Source organism: Oncorhynchus nerka, linkage group LG28 (genome assembly GCF_034236695.1).
Source record: "Oncorhynchus nerka isolate Pitt River linkage group LG28, Oner_Uvic_2.0, whole genome shotgun sequence".
NCBI classification, from domain to species: domain Eukaryota; kingdom Metazoa; phylum Chordata; class Actinopteri; order Salmoniformes; family Salmonidae; genus Oncorhynchus; species Oncorhynchus nerka.
The window spans coordinates 5890520-5904720 of NC_088423.1; positions in this window are offsets into that span (position 1 = coordinate 5890520).

Genomic DNA, 14201 nt, shown 5'->3' on the forward strand with positions numbered 1-14201 from the left:
GAGCACATCCTCCCAGCTGCCCACTGCACTGAGGCTAGGAAACACTGTCACCACCGATAAATCGACGATAATTGAGAATTTCAATAAGCATTTTTCTATGGCTGGCCATGCTTTCCACCTGGCTACCCCTACCCCGGTCAACAGCCCTGCGCTCCCCACAGCAATTCGCCCAAACCTCCCCCACTTCTCCCAAATCTAGATAGCTGATGTTCTGAAAGAGCTGCAAAATCTGGACTCCTACAAATCAGCCGGGCTAGACAATCTGGACCCTCTCTTTCTAAAACTATCTGCCTAAGTTGTTGCAACCCCTATTACTAGCCTGTTCAACCTCTCTTTCGTATCGTCTAAGATTTGAAAGCTGCCCTGCCTTTCTAAGGTCTTCGAAAGCCAAGTTCACAAACAGATTACAGACCATTTCAAATCACACCGTACATTCTCCACTACGCAATCTGGTTTCAGAGCTGGTCATGCGTGCACCTCAGCCACGCTCAAGGTCCTAAACGATACCATAACCGCCATCGATTAGAGACATTACTGTGCAGCCGTATTCATTGACCTGGCCAAGGCTTTCGACTATGTCAATCACAACATTCTTAACGGCAGACTCAACAGTCTTGGTTTCTCAAATGATTGCCTCGCCTGGTTCACCAACTACTTCTCAGATAGAGTTCAGTATGTCAAATCGGAGGGCCTGTTGTCCGGACCTCTGGCAGTCTCTATGGGGGTGCCACAGGGTTCAATTCTCGGAACGACTCTCTTCTCTGTATAAATCAATGATGTCGCTCTTGCTGCTGGTGATTCTTTGATCCACCTCTACGCAGACGACACCATTCTGTATACCTCTGGCCCTTCTTTTGGACAATGTGTTAACTAATCTCCAGATAAGCTTCAATGCCAAACAACTCTCCTTCCATGGCTTCCAACTGCTCTTAAATGCAAGTAAAACTAAGTGCATGCTCCTCAACCGATCGTTGCCCACACCTGCCCGCCCGTCCAGCATCATTACTTTGGACGGTTCTGACTTAAAATATGTGGACAACTACAAATACCTAGGTGTCTGGTTAGACCGTAAACTCTCCTTCCAGACTCAAATTATAACCAATATATATACTTTTTCTATGTTATTATTGACTGTATGTTTGTTTATTTTTTTTGTTTATGTTTTGTTGCACAACTTTGCTTTATCTTGGCCAGGTCACAGTTGTAAACGAGAACTTGTTCTCAACTGGCCTCCCTGTTTAAATAAAGGTGAAAAAAAGTAAATAAAAACATTTCTGGATGGGGCTAATGACAGTTTAGTCTAAATTACACTACAGCAGCTTGGAAATACAGTGACAGTGCTGAAGTTGGTAAATCATTAGTAGGAAACAACTTTGCTGTCATTACGATGTCGTCAAATTACCTTTAGATATGGCAATGATGCCATTAGCCAGCAAATTTAATCAGAAATAGCTAGCAATGCTAATGTTAGCTAGCTAGAATTTGTGCCGTCCCCTCAATCTTAGCTAGCTAGCTAAAGTTATAGTGCATGTAATGTCAATCTGGCGACATCACAATAATGACAAGGTTTACCTACTAATTATTTGTCTCTTTCTGGAATGTCATGTTTCCAAGCCAATCTAATGCACTTTTGTTTAAATCTTCATCTTCCCACTGACCATGTATTGAGTAGAACGTGTAACCCATGAATAGGTTACCAACCTGGAAAAACACCACCTTCACAGCCCTGCTAATGATCTCACAAACACACTGGCGCTAGCATACACAGCAAAACAGGGAGATAATATAGTCTGCATTACATTATTAGGACAAAACACCTGGATACCACCTGAATGCACACACTATAGCCTCCAACAAAACCCCTACATACAAGAGGATGGCAACTAGTGTTCCACATCAAGGTTATAAGGCTGCTAACAAGCTCACAGATACAGCCAGTTGAAAATATACCCCTGCCTGGATGCTATTGACAGATATATGACTGTATGTAGACTCCACATAAACCTAGCAGTAGCATACAGACATATATTTTCAACTGGCTGTTATGTGTGAGCTTGTTAGCAGCCTTTCAGAGGTGTGGTCACACAAACTCTACTGTAACATCGGCCAGTTCTAGGAGAGGTGGCAGCAAAGCTGTCTTCAAGCCTAGGGTAGCTAAATTGAAGAATCAAATATATAAAATGTATTTTGATTTATTTTTGATTACTACAGGATTCCATATGTAGCCTATCACCTACACTATGACAGGATGCTGTAGCCAATACACATAATAGCCTATCACCTACACTATGACAGGATGCTGTAGCCAATACACATAATAGCCTATCACCTACACTATGACAGGATGCTGTAGCCAATACACATAATAGCCTATCACCTACACTATGACAGGATGCTGTAGCCAATACACATAATAGCCTATCATCTACACTATGACAGGATGCTGTAGCCAATACACATAATAGCCTATCACCTACACTATGACAGGATGCTGTAGCCAATACACATAATAGCCTATCACCTACACTATGACATGATGTTGTAGCCAATACACATAATAGCCTATCACCTACACTATGACAGGATGCTGTAGCCAATACACATAATAGCCTATCACCTACACTATGACAGGATGCTGTAGCCAATACACATAGCCTATGTGTCTTGGCTACAGCCTCATGTCATAGTGTAGGTGTTACAGTTAATCTATCCAAATCAATGTAAGAACACATGGGCATGCTAATTTAAAAGATGGCTAGTCATTATTAGCCTGGTTCTGTATGGAATGCAGATACATTATGGGACACAGGCAAGGTCTTAAAAAATTGGTGCTACCAAATCATGTGCTGGTGCCATCAAGTGAAAACGTTAGTAGCACCAGTGCCACCATTGGAAACAGTTATTCTAGAACCCTGGAGTGTGTGGGTGTTTGAATGAGAATGATTCAATGATTCATCTCGTAAACTGAATACACAAGTTGCTATGTGTTGTTATGGCAACCCAGTTCCCCTATGTATAGAAATATGTGCATACAGTGTAGGTCTGTGGGGGTCCACGTGTGCGCTTGCATGTGCACAAACTGGCATGTATACATACACGTGTGTGTGGGTGTGAGGGCTGGTAACCATAGTGGTCAGTATGTATAAACTGAGTGTTCCTGTGCATGGCAGCGATAATCAGTTACATGAAATCTGATTACAAAAATAAATCAGATTACTTTTAAAGTCAGAAAAGATGTTTGAGAAAAAATATATTGACACCTTAGTATTTTTATCAATGGCATTCAATTAAGCACAAAAAAAGAGGGAGTCAGAGACCACTATGATGACACACCAAATTATTTTGATGGATACTTTTTGTCTTCTTCTGGGGGTGCAGTGGGGTCACCAAATAAAAATATATAATAAAAGAATACAGATTATAGCTTTTGAGAAAGATATTTTGAAAGATCAGTAAATGTATGTGTTGGTCCTCAAAATGTTAATGAGATTCAAAATTGGTTTATTTGTTTTAAAAATCTAAATGTGCAGATTTTAAAGGTTGTGTCGTTAGATTTGAGGTGGGGTCGCCAGAAATTCTTGCGAAAAAGAAGTCTGAATACCTTTGTTATTACTTGGTGTATCTCATGTGTGTGTATTATCCTGTGTCCAGTAGGTGAGGTGTGTGAGCAGAAGTCTCAAGTGGCTCTCAAAAACATACTGGAGACTGGACTATGTGGACATGGGAAATCCCTCTCTCCCTCCCACCGTTCACTCCTGCATGGCAGCGCTGCTATTTTTTCCGGAGGAGGATTTGCCATGAGGGGCATTACGGAGAGAGAAGGGCCTGGTGCTGTGTCTGTCTATCACCACTTTAATCCACTAAGATGCTGTGGAGCAGGAATATTATTGATGTTTCTGTGGCAACACACAGGGCTAAGCAGAGGAGTATACTGGAAACATAAATCAGACCAGGGGGAGAGAGGTGGGGGAGAGGAAAACGAAAATGCACTGAGGATGAGGGGGAGATGGAGGGGAAAGGTTTTTTTAATATGAGAAAAGGACAGAAAGGGGCATAAAGGATAAGACAGAGGGATGATGGGTAGAGGGAGAGTGCAGAGGGTTGGCCAAGAGAGGAGAGGAGGCGGGGGACTCTTAAGGGGCCATATGAGCGAGAGCCACAGCTGGCTTTGACTTTTTTCTGCTTTGAAACACACTGACGTAGCCTTTCATTTTCGTTGAAAGTCCTGATCCAGCTCACTCTCTCTGTCCCATATCAATCACATTTACTCCCAAAATGATCATCTGTTTAAGAGAGATTATCTATTGAATTACAATAGCAGTACTTTTATCCACCTACCCAAATATCATCCCACGAGTGTGTGTTCATATAGCAATGCCTGCTGCATATGATAACGCAGCCTGTGTGTGTGTGTTTCTGTGTGTGTGTGTTTCTGTACGAGTGTGTGTCCATGTGTGTGTGAGTGTGTGTGGTTTGTTTTTAGTGTGTATTTTCAGAATTGTATGGTATCAATGTACTTTAGTTTTGGTTCATTCCATTACACATCATCAAATACAACGACTTCCTATTTCCCAGAAACAATAAATTTCTTATGTTATTTAATTATATGAAAGCATTCTGTAAAAAGAAACTTGACCTCAATTACAATTGTATCAAGGTTTCCATTGGAAGATTTCGAAAATAAGAAAGTATGTGATATGAACAAGACGTGCTCAATCTAATTTGAAATAAAACATTGTAAAATAAACTAATTAAAAAGAAATACATACATACATATACATATATATATACACACACACACCTTTTTTTCATCATCTCCCCAAAAACACAACATACAAAGATGGATTAACAACTTGAGATGAGCAGGAAAAGGCTTTGGGTAGTTTGTGTTAATAAATAGCATCATTCATTAATAAGATAAAAAGTTACTTTGACTTCTAATTAAAATAATTCACTCAGGTTGCCAAAAACATTTACAGAGTGGGAGAGAGGCAGTGTAGGGACTGGTGTGCAGGGTGGGCTGCCACTGAGTGGGACGGACTGCAGAAGAGAGTGCGAGTGCGTTTCAGCCGTGGGGTCTTATGCTGCAGGCGCTCTCAGAGACGGTGAACAATCAAAACAGCTCAATTTGGGGTTTATCTGCCACACACACAATCCCTCTAGTTCTCTCTCTCTCTCTCACACACACACACACACACACACACACACACACAAAGGCCAGAAAAGTGCCACACACCTCAATCACGACAAACACACATGGAAGCAGAGCAGAACGTACTGTGGATGGTGGTGATGAGGCACGTAATTCAGGAAGCTCATATAAACTAGGAATTCCATGGGATCGATATTACCCATCTGTTTCTCTCCCTATTTCTCTCTCTCACGAGGGAATCTAAAGCTCCCTGAATATTGACTTGCCCCCACAAACCCATTAAATGCATTTTAACAAGGGCCAATCAATGAAGTGTATACATAAGAGCATACGTCAAGGAAATGTGGCCACAATGTGTCAACAGTTTTTGTTGTTTTCCTGACCCAAGGGGTAAAGGAGGATTCTTCACACCCATAATGCAGCGCTGTGCATTTCCCTCACCTTGTGATCCACTTGTGATGAGGAGAAAGATTGATACTAACACACTTCCTCCATTCTGTCTACTTGATCCTGTATCTCTATGCAACATCAATACCTGAAGAAACTACTGAAGCTATATTTACAACACCATTTCTCCATGACCCCTTATTGTATAATGTTCTATTTTACACCAAAATACAAAGAGCAAACAAATTGTGTTCATTTCAGAGCCAGGTTCGGGCTTGGGTTCTCTGTTGTGTACGCACAGCTGTGAAACAGTAGCCACTGCTCCCACCTTGAGGTCAGACAGAGTATTGCATTATGGTGGTGCAGAGTGGGACTGTTCCTGTCCCTGTTCTCAGCAGCTCCTCTTCCTCTAAGAGCAGGTGTCCCTACGATTGTTTACCTCAACGAGAGAGAGAGAAGAGAGAAAGAGAGTTGACTGGCTGGCTGCAGCAGACAGAGGTGACTGGCTGGCTGCAGAGGTCTCAGTGAAGTAGGGTAAGAGAGGCCTGGGTTTGGGCCCAGGGCACATCAATATAGTGGCAGAGCCAGTTTGTCTCTGTGTGTGTGTCAAAGTGGGGGTGCTTATATTTGTCCTATGTGTAGCAGATCAACAGATATTTCACCTACTCAGCTCGGGGACCTTTGAGCGGTCTAACCGCTAGACTACCTGCTGCCCACAGTGTGTGTGTCTGACTGTCAGCCTCTATGAAGTTTCTGGAGATGACAGAAAAAGACTGATCCAATCACAAACAGACAACGGAACTGACCGTGCCATCAAAATAGGGCTAACAAAAGCCTTGGATAGTTCACTGTTCGGTGTGTGTGTGTCACTGGGCAGGGTTGTTATGGCGAGCGTGGGGTCGAGAGGCTCCGTTCCTGTCTGATTGTTCCTCAGGAGGATGTGAGCGAGCCTGTTTGTCCAATTCCTCCCCTGACACAGGAAACCCTCGAACAACTGTCCAGCCATCCACAAACCATCAGCCCTCAATTCCATCTGAAGGAACCTCAAAGTTCAAGTGGGTGATAGCCATATCTAGGAAAACCAAAGTTCCAAAGGCTGGGCCTAAAGAGGTCATACAAGAAGTTGTGTAATGATTCATATGCTGATGATGTAAAGAATGTTTGCTGGTCTGTGGTGTGTAATGAGGAGCAATGTTACGAATCCCTTTTGGCCCGACAGTCTAGGGGAGATGGTAAGGACACCCGTAACATAACTCATTCAATTTTTAATAGTGAAATAACCACAGACAACTAAATTACTGTAAACACATGGTTTATTAGAAAAAACACGGTAATGGGGGGGGGTAGGAAAAGGGGCTGAGCTGGACCCAATGAAATAAATAATAGGTATTCAGAAACACCCCTAGGCTAGAATAGCTTATTTCAACAACAGCTAACTAACCAAAAATACAGTGGGTGGTCCACCCAGTTCTAACTAGTGTATTTAACAAAGTCTACCTACGGGTAGTGTACGCCCATGGGCGACTTGTCTTGTTTCCCCCTTTTCCCACCAGCAAACAAAACACAAACACCATAACCAAAAACAATACTCACAGGTGAGGACAAAGTGATATGGAGGTGCTCAAACAAAAGAGCGCTCAATACATAAAGAGAGAATAAAAACAGAAATCTAAAGACATGGCATTTACAGAGAGATTGAGCAAACAACTGACAGGGTTTTTAAACCAGGGGAAAGGAACTGTGATTGGGTAGGAAACAGGAGGAGTTGTGTCTTCTGATTGGTGACTGATTGGGGAGTGATGATTTTCACCTGTGAGGGGAGAAGGAGAGGAAAGAAGACAGGATACATACACACACAGGATACCTGTATCCATAACAAGCAACCAGACACTGCACTTGAAGCATTTATGAAACTACTTATTCCAGTTACTAATAAACACGCACCCATTAAGAAAATGACTGTAAAAACTGGTAAATCCAACCATACCATAAATGGTATGGTTGAGACGGATGAGTAAAAGGTACATCAATTAAGTCTGGTAGCCCAACTGGTTGGCAAACGTACTGCAATGTAAGAAATCATGTGACTAAATCAAATTAAAATAAACTAGACAATGAAAAAAATATAAATTATATAAAGAATGATAGTAAAACTCTTTGGGGCACCTTAAATTAGATTTTGGGGAAAAAAAGCCAACTATGCTCCTTCATTCATTGAATCAGATGGCTCATTTATCACAAAGCCCACTGATATTGCAAACTACTTTAATTACTTTTTCCATTGGCAAGATAAGCAAACATAGGGATGGCATGCCAGCAACAAACGCTGACACTACACATCCAGGTACAGTGTATCGAACCAAATTATGAACGACAAGAACTGTATTTTTTAAGTCAGTGTGGAAGAAGTGAAACAATTATTGTTCTCTATCAACCATGACAAGCCACCGGGTCTGGCAATCTGGATGGAAAATTACTGAGGATAATAGCAGATGATACTGCCACTCCTATTTGCCACATCTTCTATTTAAGCCTACTAGAGAGCGTGTGCCCTCAGGCCTGGAGGGAAGCTAAAGTCATTCCTCTACCCAATACTAGTAAAGCCCCCTTTACTGGCTCAAATAGCTGACCAATCAGCCCGTTACCAACCCTTAGTAAACTTCTGGAAAGAATTGACCAGATACAATGCTATTTCACAGTAAACAAATTGACAACAGACTTTCAGCACGCTTAAAGGGAAGGGCACTAACAACCACAGAACTTACACAAATGACTGATGATTTGCTGAGAGAAATTGATGACTTCATGGCAACTTTTGACATTATTGAGCATAGTCTACTGCTGGAAAAATGTATGTGTTATGGCTTTACATGCCCTGCTATAATGTGGATAAAGAGTTACCTGTCTAACAGAACACAGAGGGTGATATTTAATGGAAGCCTCTCAAATATGATACAGTTAGAATCAGGAATTCCCCAGGGTAGCTGTTTAGGCCCTTGCTTTTTTCAACTTTTACGAATGACATGCCACTGACTTTGAATAAAACCAGAGTGTCTATATATGCAAAACACTACACACGGCAGCTACTACAGTGACTGAAATGACTGCAACACTAAACAAAGAGCTGCAGTTAGTTTCAGAGTGGGCGGCAAGGAATAAGTTAGCCCTAAATATTTCTAAAACTAAAAGCATTGTCTTTGGAACAAAACACTCACTAAATCCTAAACCTCAAATAAATCTTGTAATACATAATGTGGAAATTGACACAAGGCGAGACCCAGATGCAGATACAGGAGGCAATATGTATTAATCCAATAGGGGAAGGCAAGAGAATGGTCATGGACAGGCAAAAGGGTCAAAACCAGTTCAGAGTCCAAAAGGTACTGAAGGGCAGGCAGAATCAAGGTCAAGGCAGGCATGATGATCAGGCAGGCGGGAAAGTAGTCCAGATTCAGGCAGGGGTCAAAACCGGGAAGACGATCAAAAAGAAAATAGCAAATGGAGTACGGGAAAAACACACTGGTTGACTTGACTAACATACAAGACGAACTGGCACAGAGAGACAGGAAACACAGGGAAAAATACACTGGGGAAAATAAGCTACACCTGGAGGGGGTGGAGACAATCACAGGAACAGGTGAAACAGATCAGGGCGTGACAGAAATTGAGCAAGTTGAGATGACTTAACTGCTTGGAGTAACCCTAGGTTGTAAACGGTCATGGTCAAAACATATTGATGCAGTAGTAGCTAAGATGGGGAAAAGTATGTCTATAATAAAGCGATGCTCTGCCTTCGAAACAACACTATCAACAAGGCAGTTCCCACAGGCCTTAGTTTTGTAGCATCTTGTCTACTGTTCAGTCGTGTGGTCAAAAAAAGGACTTTGCAATTGGCTCAGAACAGGGTAGCACGGCTGGCCCTTGGATGTACACATAGAGCTAATATTAATAATATACATGTCAATCTCTCCAGGCTGAAAGTGGAGGAGAGATTGACTTCATCACTACTTTCATTTATGAGAGGCATTGACATGTTGAATGCACAGAGATGTCTGTTTAAAACCTGTTGAGGCGATGGGTTCCCCTACTGGAATTCCACCCCCCCCCCCCCCCCCCTCCCCCCCCCGTTCAGCTGAAAAGGTGGCGCAGGGAATGCAAAAATCTTCTTTAGAAATATTTAACCTCCACACATTAACAAGTCCAACACCTCAAATGAAAGATAAACACCTTGTTCATCTACCCAGCGTGTCAGATTTTTTAAATGTTTTACGGCGAAAACACAACATATATTTATGTTAGACCACCACCAAACCAAAGAAAAACGTAGCCATTTTTTCCAGCAAAAGATAAAAATCACAAAAGCAGGATAAAAATAAATAAATCATTCACTAACCTCTTGAAAATCTTCATCAGATAACAGATACAGTCATATGACATGTTACACAGTACATTTATGTTTTGTTCGATAATATGCATTTTATATCCATAAATCTCGGTTTACATTGACGCCATGTTCAGAAAATCCTCCAAAATATCCGGAGGAATTACAGAAAGCTACGCCAGATAACAGAAATACTCATCATAAACTTTGACTAAAGATACATGTTCTACATATAATTAAAGAGACACTGGTTAATGCAACCGCTGTGTCACCTTTTTTTTTTACGTTACGGAAAAAGCCTAACATTGCAATAATCTGAGACGGCGCTCAGTCGTAACAATATTTCTCCGCCATGTTGGAGTCAACAGAAATACAAAATTACAACATTAATATTCCCTTACCTTTGATGATCTTTCGTCAGAATGTAGTGCAAGGAGTCCTAGTTCAACAATAAATAGTTTTGTTTCATAATCAATTCTAGTGTCCAAGTAGCAGCATTTGCTACCACTTTCAGCTCACATGCCCAAAAAATGACTTCTGGTCCAGGATAACTTTGCATCAAAACTTCCAAAACTTCCAAAAGACATATTACAGGTCGAAGAAACTGGTCAAACTAAGTGCAGAATCAATCTTCAGGATGTTATAATCATATATATCCAATAGCATTCCAACCGGATCATTCGTTTTCATCTGGGGCTGATTGGAACAGCACTCAAAGACAAACGCTCCACAACAAAATGGCATTATTTTGCGACACCAACTACTTTCCTTCCCATTAGGTCAAAGTTCACAGCAAATGCTCCATTACACTTTCTACTGAATGAGGACATCTAGTGGAAGACGTAGGAAGTGTTTCCAGATCCATAACTTGTTGCGAAGGGAGGGGGCGATGACGACAAAGTTGCCCCAACTTTCAGGATTTCAAAACTTGTTTGGAAGATTGCCTGCCCTGTGAGTTCTGTTATACTCACAGACATAATTCAAACGGTTTTAGAAACGTCAGAGTGTTTTCTATCCAATATTAATAATAATATGCATATATTAGCAATTTAGGATAGATTTTGATGCAGTTCACTATGGGCACGCAATTCATCCAAAGTGAAAATACTGCCCCCTATCTGTAAGTGGCTAAACTACTGGCACACAGCTCAGACACCTATGCATACACCACGAGACATGACACAAGAGGCCTCTTCACAGTCCCCAAGTCCGGAATAGACTATGGGAGGCACACAGTAATACATACAGCCATGACTACATGGAACTCTCTTCCACATCAAGTAACTGACGCAAGCAGTAAAATTATATTTAAAAAACATTTAAAAACGCCTAATTGAACAGCGGGGACTGTGAAGCAACATAAACATTGGCAAAGACACATGCACACACACACGGTAACATACGCACTATCATACACATGGATTTAGTACTGTAGATATGAGGCAGGGTAGGTTGCGAGTTCAAACCCCCGAGCTGACAAGGTACAAATCTGTCGTTCTGCCCCTGAACAAGCAGTTAACCCACTGTTCCCAGGCCGTCATTGAAAATAAGAATGTGTTCTTAACTGACTTGCCTGGTTAAATAAAGGTAGAAAAAAAAACTTAAAAAGGTAGTGGTGGAGTAGGGGCCTGAGGGCACACATCATGTTGTGAAATCTGTGATCGTATTGTAATGTTTTTCAAATTGTATAAACTGCCTTAATTTTGCTGGACCCCAGGAAGAGTAGCTGCTGCTTTGGCAGCAGCTAATGGGATCCATAATAAATACAAAAGCAAATAATACAGGAAGGCAACATGTTGAGTCCAATATTTACATGTGTATTGGGAAAGGGGGAATTGGGAGTATCCGTCCGAAGATTGGAAGTTTGGAAGATTGTAAGTTTCAGAGTTCGATCCCCGGCCGAGTAATTCCAAAGACTAAAAATGGGAACTACTCTCGCCTCTGCTTGGCACTCAGCATTAAGGAGATAGACTGAGGGTAAGGATCTGTGATAGACTAATGTCCTCTCCAGGGGTGCACTCTACAACAAGCTGTCTCACTACAGAAAAAGGAGAAAGACTAGTGTCCTGTCCAGGGGTGTTCTCCACATCAAGCTGTCTCACTACAGAAAAAGGAGAAAAGACTAGTGTCCTGTCCAGGGGTGTTCTCCACATCAAGCTGTCTCACTACAGAAAAAGGAGAAAAGACTAGTGTCCTGTCCAGGGGTGTTCTCCACATCAAGCTGTCTCACTACAGAAAAAGGAGAAAAGACTAGAAACAGATAGAAACAGATAGACTAGTGTCCTGTCCAGGGGTGTTCTCCACATCAAGCTGTCTCACTACAGAAAAATATAGACTAGTGTCCTGTCCAGGGGTGTTCTCCACATCAAGCTGTCTCACTACAGAAACAGATAGACTAGTGTCCTGTCCAGGGGTGTTCTCCACATCAAGCTGTCTCACTACAGAAACAGATAGACTAGTGTCCTGTCCAGGCAGGGGTGTTCTCCACATCAAGCTGTCTCACTACAGAAACAGAGAGACTAGTGTCCTGTCCAGGGGTGTTCCCACATCAAGCTGTCTCACTACAGAAAAAGGAGAAAAGACTAGTGTCCTGTCCAGGGGTGTTCTCCACATCAAGCTGTCTCACTACAGAAAAATATAGACTAGTGTCCTGTCCAGGGGTGTTCTCCACATCAAGCTGTCTCACTACAGAAACAGATAGACTAGTGTCCTGTCCAGGGGTGTTCTCCACATCAAACTGTCTCACTACAGAAACAGATAGACTAGTGTCTTGTCCAGGGGTGTTCTCCACATCAAGCTGTCTCACTACAGAAACAGATAGACTAGTGTCCTGTCCAGGGGTGTTCTCCACATCAAGCTGTCTCACTACAGAAACAGATAGACTAGTGTCCTGTCCACTTTTTTTAACACCAAAAAAGTGTTAAACAAATCAAAATATATGTGACTCACCAACTTGGCTGTGATTAGGACCGCCACAGGAAAGGAAGACCCAGTTACCTCTGTTGCAGAGGATAAGTTCATTTGAGTTAACTGCACCTCAGATAGCAGCCCAAATAAATGCTTCACTGAGTTCAAGTAATAGACACATCTCAACATCAACTGTTCAGAGGAGACCTGAATCAGGCCTTCATGGTCAAATATTTCAATGAAACCATTACTAAAGGACACCAATAATAAGAAGAGACTTGCTTGGTCCAAGAAACAAGAGCAATGGACATTAGACCTGTGGAAATCTGTCCTATGGTCTGATGAGTCAAAATTAGAGATTTTTGGTTCCAACTGCTGTCTTTGTGAAACCCAGAGTTTGTGAACGGATGATCTCAACATGTGTGGTTCCCACCGTGAAGCATGGAGAAGGATGTGTGATGATGCTTTTCTTGTGACAATATCAGTGCTTTATTTAGAATTCAAGGTACACTTAACCACCATAGCGACCACAGCATTCTGCAGCAACACGCTATCCCATCTAGTTTGCGTTTAGTGGGACTATAATTTGTTTTTCAACAGAACAATGATCCAGAACACACCTCCAGGCTGTATAAGGGCTATTTGACCAAGGAGAGTGATGTAAAGGGAAAGGGGGACATCTAGTCAGTTGTCCCGTCGAGGTGGATAGGGGGTTGCTCCCTCTGCTGTTTCCTGAAGCACCCCCCTATCCACATCGACGGGACAGTATTGTAGAAGGTGGAAAGTGTTAAGTTCTATGGTGTACACATCACAGACAAACTGAAATGGTACACCCACACAGACAGTGTGGTGAAGAAGGTGCAACAGTGCCTCTTAAACCTCAGGAGGCTGAAGAAATTTGGCTTTCCACCGAAAACAATCACAAACTTTTACAGATGCACAATCGAGAGCATACTGTCGGGCTGTATCACCGCCTGGTACGGCAACTGCTCCGCCCACAACTGTAAGGGTAGTGCGGTTTGCACAACGCATCACCGGGGGCAAAACTACCTGCCCTCCAGGACACCTACATCACCCGATGTCACAGGAAGGCCAAAAACATCATCAAGGACAACAACCACCCGAGCCACTGTCTGTTCACCCCGCTATCATCCAGAAGGTGAGGTCAGTACAAGTGCATCAAAGCTGGGACTGAGAGACTGAAAAACAGCTTCCATCTCAAGGCCTTCAGACTGTTAAACTGCCATCACTAACATTGAGTGGCTGCTGCCAACATAGACTCAAATCTCTTGCTAATTTAATAATTAATAATTGGATGTAATAAATGTATCACTAGTCTCTTTAAACAATGGTATTTTATATAATGTTTATATA